The sequence below is a fragment of the Rhincodon typus genome, chromosome 10 (assembly GCF_021869965.1).
Source record: "Rhincodon typus isolate 14 chromosome 10, sRhiTyp1.1, whole genome shotgun sequence".
Taxonomy (NCBI): Eukaryota; Metazoa; Chordata; class Chondrichthyes; order Orectolobiformes; family Rhincodontidae; genus Rhincodon; species Rhincodon typus.
Window position 1 is genome coordinate 32146833 of NC_063341.1, and position 12272 is coordinate 32159104.

Sequence of the window (12272 nt, forward strand, 5' to 3'; positions counted from 1 at the left end):
GCCGTGGAATGGCAGATGGAGTTTATTTTAGATAAATGCAAGGTGTTGCATTTTGGTAAGACAAACCAGGGGAGGACTCTCACGGTTAACGGTAGGAACCGGGGGAGTGTTATCAAACAGAGAGACCTAGGGTGCAGATACATAATTCCTTGAAAGTTGCATCACATGTAGACAGGGTAGTCAAGAAGGCGTTTAGCATGCTTGTCGTCAGAGCATTGAGTACAGGAGTTGATTTGATTTTATTTGATTTGTCACTGTCAGGTGTACTGCAGTACAGTGAGAAGTGCTGTCTTACGTGCTTTACAGGCAAATCATACTATACAAGTGCTTCAGGACAACAGAACAGAGTGCAGGATACAATGTTACAGCTGCCGAGAAGGTGCAGAGAGAGATCAACATTAACCTTAAAGAGGTCCATTCAAAAGTCTGATAACATTAGGAAAGAAGCTATTCTTGAATCTGTTCATACATGTGTACAGACTTTTATATCTTCTGCCCAATTGAACAGGTGGAAGTGAATATAACGGAGGTTGGAGTGATTTGTGATTATGTTGGTTGCTTTCCTGACGCAGCAGGAAGTATAAATGAAGTCACTGGATGGGAGGCTGGTTTGCGTAGTGAACTGGGCTGTAATGAACTCTCTGTAGTTTCTTTAGGTCTTGGGAAGAGCAGTTGCCATACCACACTGTGATGCATCCAGATAGAATGCTTTCCACGATGTATCTGTAAAAATTTGTAGGTGTATTTATGGACATGCCGAATTTCCTTAGCCTCCTAAGGAAATAGACATAATCAGAAGTCACACAACACCAGGTTATAGTCCAACAGGTTTATTTGAAATCACAAGCTTTCTGATTGCTGCTCCTTCAGATAAACCAGTTGGATTATAACCTGGTGTTGTGTGACATTGTGACTTTGTCCACCCTAGTCTAACATCAGCATCTCCACATCCTAAGGAATTAGAGGTGTTGATGCGCTTTCTTGACTGTAGTGTCAATGTGGGTTGACCAGGACTTTATTGGTGATTGTCACTCCTAGGACCTTGACACTGTGGACCATCTCCACCTCAGCACCGTTGATGCAGACAGGGGCATGCCCTGTACTCTTCTTCCCGAAGTCATTGACCAGTTCCTTCGTTTTACTGACATTAATGGAGAGATTGTTGTCTTTACACCAGGCCGTTATTGGGATGTCATGTTATGACTGTACAAGACATTGGTAATGCCACATTTGGAGTACTGCATACAATTCTGGAAGCCCTTCTATAGGAAGGATGTTGTTAAACTTGAGAGGATGCAGAAAAGATTTATAGGATGTTGCTGGCACTGGAGCATTTGAGTTATAGAGAGAGGCTGAATAGACTTGGGCTTTTTTCCGTTGGCGCATTGGAGGCTAAGGGGTGATCTTTATAGAGGTTTATAAAAGCATGAAGAACATGGATAAGGTGAATAGCCAAGGTCTTTTTCCAAGGCTGGGAGAGTCCAAAACTAGAGGACATAGGTTTAAGGTGAGAGGGGAAAGATTTAAAAAGGACCTGAGGGGTAACTTTTCAATCAAAGGGTGGTGCGTGTATGGAATGAGCTGCCACAGGAAGTGGTGGGGGCGGGTACAATTAAAACATTTATAAGACTTCCTAATTGGGTATATGAATAGGCAGGGTTTAGAGGAATATTGGCCAAATGCTGGTAAATAGGACTAGGTCAGATTGGGATAACAAGGTGCAGAGCTGGATGAACACAGCAGGCCAAGCAGCATCAGAGGAGCAGGAAGGCTGACATTTCGGGCCTAGACCCTTGTCATCTCAGATTCTCCAGCATCTGCAGTTCCTGCTATCTCTGAAACAATTTTAACCCCACTGCAAAGCCTCTTCTAAGGATGCCTACCCTGAAGAAGTTACCCTGCTCCCTCCGAAACAACCTCAGTGGATCCATCTTCTATCCGCCTCCCCCTCTCTCCCTATTTATTTCAGAAGCCCCTTCCCCACCCCCATTTCTAAAGAAGGGTCTAGGCCCGAAACGTCAGCCTTCCTGCTCCTCTGATGCTGCTTGGCCTGCTGTGTTCATCTAGCTCTGCACCTTGTTATCTCAGATTCTCCAGCATCTGCAGTTCCTGCTATCTCTAGGTCAGATTGGGATGTATGGTCGGTGCAGACGAGTTGGACCAAAAGATCTGTTTCCGTGCTGTATGACTGTATGAGAGGCTGTGTAGACTGGGACTTTTTTCCCTGGAGCGTAGGAGGCTGCGAGTTGACCTTATAGAGGTTTATAAAATCATTAAGGGCAGAGATGGGGTGAATAGTGAAGATATTTTCTCCAGGGTAGGGTAGTCCAAAATTACAGAGCATAGGTTTAGGTTTAGGTTGAGAGGGTTAAGATTTAAAAGGAACCTAAGGGCAACTTTTTCACATAGAGTGATGCGTGCATGGAACAAGCTGCCAGAAGAACTGATAGAGGCGAGTACAATTACAACATTTGAAAGACATTTGGACAGGTACATGGATAGGTGAGGTTTATAGGGATATGGGCCAAGCGCAGGCAAATGGGACTAGTTCAGTTTAGGAAACCTGGTTGACATGGATGAGTTGGGCCGAAAGGTCTATTTCCATGTTGTATGACTCTATGAGAGAAAAGAGACAGAAACTGAAATACAAACAAAAAATAACCAGAAAAACTCTGCTGGTCAAGCAGCATCCCTTAACATTTTTAGGTTGATGAAATTTGATCAGAAATTAGTTCTGATGAAATCGATCTGAAACATTGTCAAAGTGTCAAGAATATTACTATAATTAAGCTGCAATCATAAATACCATAAAGACCAAATGACTTCCAGGCTTCTTTGGCTTTTTAGTATATCTTTGACTGTGATTGACAATGGGTAAACTGACACATTACAGGCAGTAGATGGCGATTGCTCAGGTCCACCATCAACACTGTCAGTGTTTACAATTTTCTTTGAGAATTGTCAAGGAGAATTCACAACAGAATCATAAGTCCAAACAACACAAATAGCCACCTGGGAGATATTTAGCTCATAACATATGGGATTAAGTACACAGTGGAGTTTTCTGAACATTGTTAATGCTTGCATAGTGTCAATTGCCTGTTCTTAAATGTGCGCCATTATCTATTGAAACATTGGTATTCGTTCAGAATTCTTCTAATTTTTGTGATGGCTCTGGTGCTTCTACAGAGAAACCTATATTTTATGCTGGGATGATGGTCCCTTTAAAGAGTTTGTTTTTCTCGGAGATGATGACTGGTAAAGCATCAAGCTTCCATTCACTGATCATGTAACTAAGTTGCCTGGGAGATTTAAAAAAATAGGATAACAAAGAATCAACAAGATGTTAATTATGGGGCTGAGTAGATTGTTGGTGTGGTTGGTATCGAACAGGGTTTTAGATTTTAGTGTACAAGAAGCTTGCTAACATGAAAAATCACTTTAAAACAAAATTTCATTAAAATTTTGTACGTTTGGGCTAAAAATTGTTTAAAACTCTTGATAATTGAATTTAAAATATAAATTTGAATTAGCTTTACAATCACATCTACTCAGATGAGTACAGTGAAAAGTTTATAAGTTGCCACTTGCAGCACCATCTTAAGTACAAAGTCACCTAGGTACAGCTTCTTCAGTTACAGATTACTTACAGTGTAACAACATCACCAACACACAGCGCTATTTTAGGTACAGAGTACCTAGGCACACTCCTTAGTCACAGAATACAGAAATGAAGAAAATAAGTTACATTACAGCTATACACAGTATAACCATAACTCAGAAAAACAAGAAGCAAAATTAAAAAGCCAAACATCACAGTTTCCCTCCAAGGGCTGTCCACAACAGACCAGCATATGGGGCATCCACATGGTCTGATTGCTGACTGCTGCCAAGCTCCACACTGGACTGCTGCCCCTGCTTCAGACAGGCCACTGGCATCCCTGCTCTGGACTGCTGGTTGCTGGCAGCCCACTCTGGGTCGCTGGCATCCCTGCTTCGGACCACTTACCCCGCTTCAGAGGTGGAGAGTCAGAGGCCGGGGCCTGGTGTCCGAGGCTGAGAGTCCAAGAAGATGGAAGAGAAGAAGGTCTCCTATCAGCATCTATAGGTGTGAGGCTGGAAAAGCACAGCAGGTCAGACACCATCAAAGGAGCAAGTCAGTCAATGTTTCGGGCCACAGCTTTGACTGACATACTCCTCAGATGCTGTCCGACCTGCTGTGCTTTTCCAGCCTCACACCTATAGACTCTGGCTTCCGGCATCTGAAGTCCTTATTGACTTCTAATAGTGTGTTTGACTCCTGTAATAGCCAGAGAAGAGAGAGAGTTTTGGATATAAAAGTCCAGAGTTAAACAATTATGGAACCAGGAGAATTCCAATCCAAGGTAGCTACGTTTGAAATTCTAGTGTCGTGACCCAGCGTACTTTTAATTTGCAGTCCACATTTTTAAAAACTGAGGAAAACAAGTTTTTAAATTGGTTGCTGCAAATCATATGATCTTTAACATTTATGATATGTACAAACACCACCACATCTCAAGTGAACACCTAATTAAATATAGATGTAAACAGTGATCCGGGGAATTCACACTTCTTTTTTGTTTAATGTGAACCAGCTATAGAATTTCCAACTTGCCTCTCTCTTTCATTCTGGACAAAATCAGAAATCACACAACACCAGGTTATAGTCCAACAGGTTATTTGAAAACACAATCTTTCAGAGCCTCAGTCCTTCTTCAAGCCTTGGACTAACACTTGAAGAAGGACTGAGGCACCAAAAGCTTGTGTTTTCAAATAAACGTGTTGGACTATAACCTGGTGTTGTGTGATTTCTGATCTTGTCCATCCCAGTCTAATACCGGCACCTCCACATCATATGTGAACCTCAAATGGTGGCAGAGGGTGTGAATGAGATACTATCCTGTTGTAGCCTGCTGACTATCTCAAACCTTCAAGGTGTTAAATTACAACACAGGATGTTAGAATCAACATAAATACCATTCCTTTATTTGGAAAAGGACTTTGAATATGTTAAAAGTTGCGTCATGAGAAATCATGTTGACTGCCTTTAAGATTAGTGAGGAGCTGTTTGCAGTTATTTTCACAGAAAGCCACTAAACCAATAGTTTAGTTGTCAGTAAACCAGACTGTGAACTAGCTGTAAGTCAACAACCAGCCAAGATAATTAACAGCAATACCATGAAAACTGGAGATCCTTATGGGATTATGAAACACTACCTCCCCCAACCAACCTGTTGTAATTGAAGTTCACCTGAGAACCAACCTTCTAGAATTTTTCTACTGGAAACTATACAGCTTGATGAGAGTCCTTCAACTCTAAAGATTCTCACTTCACCTTCAAAGTATCAGCTTCATCTGAGAAAGGAAGCCTGCGACACAGGAGATGGAGAGATCTAAACCAGAGACTGAGTTAACCATGACAAACCATCATGTATTACCTTCACCTGTATCTAAGCTTTGTGCTTGTGAGTGTGTAAGAGATGTCATGCTTAATTCAGCTTGAGAATAAATTATTTATTTTTGAACTCACAAAAGCTTCCTGTTGGAATTATTTAATTGGGGTATTCACACCAAGGATACGAAAACATACATTTTTCATGCCAAAAGATTGATCATGAGCAGTAAGGAAACACATACAGTCCATCCATCGTTATAAGCCAAATGATGTTCCTAGTGGATAAAAACCGAAAGAACTGTGGATGTTGTAAATCAGGAACAAAAACAGAAGTTGCTGGAAAGGCTCAGCAGGTCTGACAGCATCTGTGAAGAAAAATATCAGAGTTAATTATTCAGGTCCGGTGACCCTTCTCAGAACTGATGGTAGCTAGGAAAATGTCAGTTTATATGCACAAGATATGGAGGGGGTAGGGAGTAAATGATAGGTGGAAATAGAGCCCAAAGAGAGAGATAAGCAGTTGGATAGACAAAGGAATTGATAACAATCTGGCTAGGAGGGTAAATAGCAGTTAATGGGGACTGTTAGTGACTCACAATAGGTAGTGTTTAATGGCAGACTATGGGATAACAAGGTCTTGTGTGTGGGATAGGAGGCTAGAACATGTGAGAGTTTAGGCCTTTATTATTGAACTCGATAATCCAGAGGGCTGCAGGGTCCCCAAGTGGAAAATGAGGTGATGTTGTTCCAGCTTGCACTGAGCTTCACTGGAACACTGCAGCAAGCCTGAGACAGAGATCTTGGCCAGGGAACAGTGTGGTGTATTAAAGTGGCAGGCAACTGGAAGCTCAAGGTCTTTTTTGTGTGCATAACGTAGATGTTCAGTGAAGAGGTCACCCAGTCTACGCTTTGTTTCCCCAGTGTAGAGGAGACCACATTGTGAGCAGCGAATGCAGTAGACTAGATTCTGGAAAGTGCAAGTGTTGCTTAACCTGGAAGGTATATTTGGGCCCCTTGGATACTGGGGAGGGAAGAGGTAAAAAGCCAAGTGTTACACCTTCGCTGGTTGCAGGGGTGGGTGCTGTGGGGCTGTGGAGGGCGGTGTTGGGAGTGAAGAAGACTGGACCAGGGTGTCCTGGAGGGAACAGTCCCTGCGGAAGGTGGACAAGGGAAGGGAGAGGTCATGGTCCAGGGGAAGACTAACGTTGTTATTAAGCCTGCTGATAAGGGTGGTGCTGTTGTAATCTGGCGTACTGATGTCTACATTTCAGACGTTCTGCTTGTAAAAAAGACCCTCAGCTTCCAGTTGCCTGCCAGTTTAACACACCTTCCTGTTCCCTGGCCAACATCTCTGTCTCAGGCTTGCTGTGCAGTGTTCTAGTGAAGCTCAGTGCAAGCTGGAACAACGACACCTCATTTTCCACTTGGGGACCCTACAGCCCTCCAGACTCAATATCGAGTTCAATAATTTTAGGGCCTAAACTCTCCCATGTCGCAGCCCCCTACCCCACACACCAGGCCTTGTTATCACATAGTCTGCCATTACATGCTACCTATTGTGAGTCACTAACAGTCCCTATTAACTGCTATTCACCCTCCTAGCCAGATTGTTATTAACTCCTTTGTCTATTTAACTACTCTTCTTTCTCTTTGGGCTCTATCTCCACCTATCGTTTACTCCCTACCCCAACCCCTCCCTATCTTCTGCATATAAACCAACATATTCCTAGCTACCATCAGTTCTGAGGAAGGGTCACCGGACCTGAATCGTTAAATCTGATCTTTTCCTCACAGATGCTGCCAGACCCGCTGAGCTTTTCCAACAACTTCTGTTGATGTTCCGAGTGGACAAGTCAGATAACAAACTGAAATATTGCTTAATAGATCTTTTTCTAAAAAAAAATCTGAAATATAAACTTGCAATGCTGGGGATTTGGTTTTAACAATAAAACAGAAGTTTATTACACCAAAGAAATGTAGGTCAAATAGAACAAACCAACTACTTACATATAGTACAGTTCAGATGGCAACGGAGTAGCAGGGCTGAGCACAGAGCTTGATTGCTCCCTTCTGCTTTTTTTCTCTTTAATTTAATTTCTTCTTTTTGTTTTTGCTCTTTTTTTTTGTTTAAAGCCTGGAGAGTGGTGGGTGAAGAAGAAGGCCTTCAGTGGCAGCAATCCCAGGCCAAGTGGACATGGCTCCATCCCAGCCCAGGATCTCCCAGCGAGTGAGCAGCAGTTACTGGGCTGACTTCCCCAACCCAGACTTATAGGCTGAGCTGAAGCTCCAGGTCCATGGCTAAGCCCGGGCGCCTGAGGAGCAGAAGCGTTGGCGAAAGGGATGGTGGAGGACCCTGATGGCCAGTGAGCAGTGGCAGCATCTGGAGGAGTGCGGATGGGAAACAGCAAGTACGGAACCTGCGCATCCCCAGGCCCATGGCTCCAGCTCAGATGTGGCGGTCGCGATTGTGGTGGTAGCAGAGGCCTGTAACCAAGACCCCATAGCCCATTACAGAGACCCTGGTCGATGTCAAGCAGCGACTGGAGGAGCAGGGGAGGAGGAACAAGAAGAAGAGAGAAATGTGAACTCTATTGCAGTAAAATCTTGCATTATATTTAGTATTTCAAGATGGTACCTGAGCAAGGTATAACATGGGAAAAGACACATTTCACAGTATTTTTATATGCATGTGACAATAAATCTGTATCTACAGTTCAAAAGATTTCCAAAAATGGGAGGGGGCAAAACAGAATCCCACCTATTCACAACATCATCATTTACAGGTCTGAAATATCATAGAAAGTTCCCTTTTCATCTTAGGCACCATAGTTTCTGGTACATAGTTTGACTTAACTGTTTCTTTCAATTCCTGGTTGTAAGAGTTTAATGGCCTTTTCCTAAGAGTTTAATGGCCTTTTCCTTGATTATTCATACGATTAATGTTAAATTTTCTCTGTGTTTCAAATAACCCCTCGGGTTTCTTACCAAACACTTCTGGTCTGGAATTTTCAAATCAGAAAGTTCTGGGGTAGGCTTTATCCACCTGATTTAAACTAACTCCTTTCTCCAGGAGAAACATCTGACCCCAGCCAAGTCTTACGTGATCTATAGATAAAAGCTTTCCAATCTATGGGGTTTTCCCAAGCAAAAAACAATTTTTGATTCTTCTAAATCAAAGGCAAGCTAATACTTTTCACTCTTATTTCCTCTCCGATTATAAGATTAAAAGTAAAACCCTACAAAAAACGGGCATTACCACTCCTAGGGGGCCCCAGTCACCTGCTCTCTGACATGCTAGTTTAAAATTATGGCTCTAGAAAGACTGACAAGTTACTGTTTAAACACCTTTGTACAAACAGATGAAAATTCTCATTTGCTAGTTTAAAGTCCAAACTCTTAACAAATAATATTTACATATAACGTGCACGCCTTTCTTCTCAATTTGGCAGAAGTGGTGCCTTTATTGAATTGGGAGTCTACAACCATGAAACAGCTGAAAGATATTTGAATAGGCAGCTTTGCCAGAAGGCCCGAGAAATTTCTACTCTTATAGGAATGTTGTAAAAGTACTGAGAACGAGTGGTTAATCTTCCAATTTCTGGTAAATATCTTGCTTTGGATATTGAGGGGTATATATCAAATTCTCCCATGTTGACCTTTACCTATTCATTTGTCTTCTCAACTGTGGTTCTCTCTCTTTGGCCTCCATCTCCACCTATTTTTTACTCTTATTCCGTCCCCCACCCCATCTCACCACATATACCAAGCTTTTTCTAGCTACAATTAGTTCTGAAGAAGGGTCACTGGACCCAAAACGTTAACTGCTATCTCTCCACAAAGGCTGCCAGAACTACTGAGTTTGCCAGCAATTTTTGTTTTTGTTACTGTATCATATCATGTGTTGCAGGTATAAAAGTAGTAGAGGCAAATGGATATGTGTCAGTTCCATGAAGGTATATTTCTAAAGCTCAGAAAGTCAATTTGTAATAGTTACCTGAATACATCAGTTTCAAGAAAGCATATGATTACAGGAAAGTGCCTGGAAGAACCTCTGTACTGCAATTGGCTACACTGATTAACATTTCAGTTTTAAGACAGGCAGAGTAAACACATTAAGGCAATTATTTTAGTTTTAACTTCAGAACAGAAGCTTCAAAATTTCACTTCTGAAGATATTGGAGTTCAGTTCAGAAAAATAGAATTTTTCTCCTAGCAGGAGAACTAAGTTTTTTTTAGTTCATTTCAGCAAAACTAGTTACCTCAGCAAAAGTGGTTTCTAGTTTGTGGAGAGCTTCCAACCAGGATAGCAATCTTCGAATTGTTAGAACTGAAAAAGTTTAGGCCACCAAAATCATGAGAGGTCCATGCAAATAAACTCAGAAATAAATTGTAGAAAGAAAAGGTATCAATAACACAAGGGAAAGAAACTGGAAATAATGAGTTAAGTAAACATTTAAACAGCTGATATAGGAGTGGTATTTCTCCAGCATTGAGTGCCTTTAACAGTTGGGAATCAGGTTGAAACTTTGTTTTGATGATTGTATTAAGATCCATCTATATAATATATGTATAGCTTTGTCTTTTTATTTCTTCCTTAGTGAAATAAACCTATGGTCTGTTTTTGAAGACCATAAGTATCAGTGACTAATGGTGGTTAACGACTACTAAAATTAATATGTGATCTATCAAGCCGGATTTCTTTCTGGGATCTGATCTGTCCTGTATTACATTCATCTAAGATCAAAACACCACTGTGCATTGACCTAGGCAACACACAACAAAGGCACATCCAGTGAAGTCAATCCATCGCAGCATCAAGCATCAGTCTTATGCTTTGCATAATTCAGCATCTCTCATGGCCAGTTTTAGTGTTAGACCACAAACTAGCAATTTAATGAAATGTTGAGGTCTCCGAGGGTTGCTCCATTCCAAATGTATAATGCTGTGCAGAGATGCAGTACTGGAGTTATTAGCAATTACTGCAGGCAATATTTGTCATCATTAATAAACCATGCTGACTCATGGATTTGGTATTTTGACACGATAATTACAGGTTCAGATTCTGATTCATGAATATGCAGGATAAGAAAATTGGTATTAGATACTTCGATAGAAATTAGCCTTTCAAATTAATGAAATTGGGGGTGAGATGAGGCTTGGGGAGATAGTGTTGTTATTTGTAGCTTTCAAGATTTCAACTGTTCATCCTTACATCTGTGGGAACCATGACATTACATAAAGTTAGTGTACTAGGTCCGTTCATTAAAACATACATGCTACAAGACACAACTAAAAGGAGCATCAATGACCTGTATTATGCAATAGTTATTTAAGATCTGACTAATCTGATAGAGGTCAGCCAAAACTGTCTGGAAAAATCCAGTGGCAATATAGGGACTGACCACTTTCACTTTTATAGATAATGCTGTGCTCGTTGTTGAATTATGCTGTAGGTAACAGTTGAATACTGAAGAAGTCATATCGGACTCGAAATGTTACCTCAGTTTCTCTCTTTGCAAATGAGGCTAGACCTGCTGGGTGTCTTCAGCATTTTCTATGTTTATTTCAGATTTCCAGCATCTGCAGTATTTTATTTCTTTTTACTTTTAGTTGAATACTGTCCAGTCATCTGTGTCGTTGCTTGATGAGCAAAAAATATAAAACCTTTTAGCTCTATAAATGCTGTGGAGTATGCATCAGCATGTTGGAAGCAAACTTTCTCTGATACTTCAACTCTTATTTTTCTCCAATTTAGTCCTTTCCATATCCTTTCTCATCTGTCCTTCAGCCTACTCTGCCATTCAACAGATGTAAGAAGTAGAGGTGAATTCCCATTTGAAAATAATTTTCAGGAATTTTAATTTTCAGCGTTCACTATAATTGACAGTTTTGTGAAATCATTTTAAAAAAAAGAAGTAAAAAGAACAAAGATCTCTGTTGGTGCCCTCCACATGATATTGCACAGGATACCACTGTACTTGTAATGCTGTTTATACTGTAGTCAGGGTACAGCACTACTTGGGGAAAATTGCATGGAAAGGTTTGATCATTCTCACCTACTCCTGATTGCAAATAGCAATGTAAGCTTGGAGCAGAGGAAAATGGAGGTTAGATGGTTTCTGTCAACCAAGTTTTGATGACCATTTCTGTTGACAGAATTGTGTTAATAAACCACATCATTGCATTTTTCACTATTTCATAAATGATTTTATATTGAACATTTTTCTGAATAAAAGTCCAGTCCGTCCTATGTTGATGTAGACAAGAATGAAGAGTGAAATATCAGATTATAATAATGGGCACATGTCCAGCATGAATTAAGGCTTTCAAGCAAAATAGCAGAAACTTGAAAGCAATAAAGAAATTAATTATCTAAATATATCTGTGTGCATGTTTGACTGGACTAAAGTAGATAGAGTTCAGAGCAGTTTGAAGTTGATCAGCAGGTGGTAACATTGGGCAATTTGCGCAATTCTTGTCAGTAGGAAACAAATTCAAAGTGAACACCTTGTGGCTAGATTTTGCTAAGCATGACAGAAATGGGGGGCTTGGGTTTTGTTGGGGTTAGTGTGTGGGTGAATTCAATAAAAACATGTTGTGAGTATTAAATCCTTGAGTGTGCTGCCCTGGAATTTTAATTGAATACAACATAAGCTCTTTCTGAATATTTAAAGACAATTTTACTACAAAAATCAAACATGATAAAGCCAACACAGTGCGGAGCTGGGGGAACACAGCAGGTCAGGCAGCATCAGAGGAACGGGAAAGTCGACGTTTCGGGTCAGGACCCTTCACCAGAACATGATAAGCATTGCAATTAACATTAGTATCTCTTATTTATTGGACATAGTCTGAG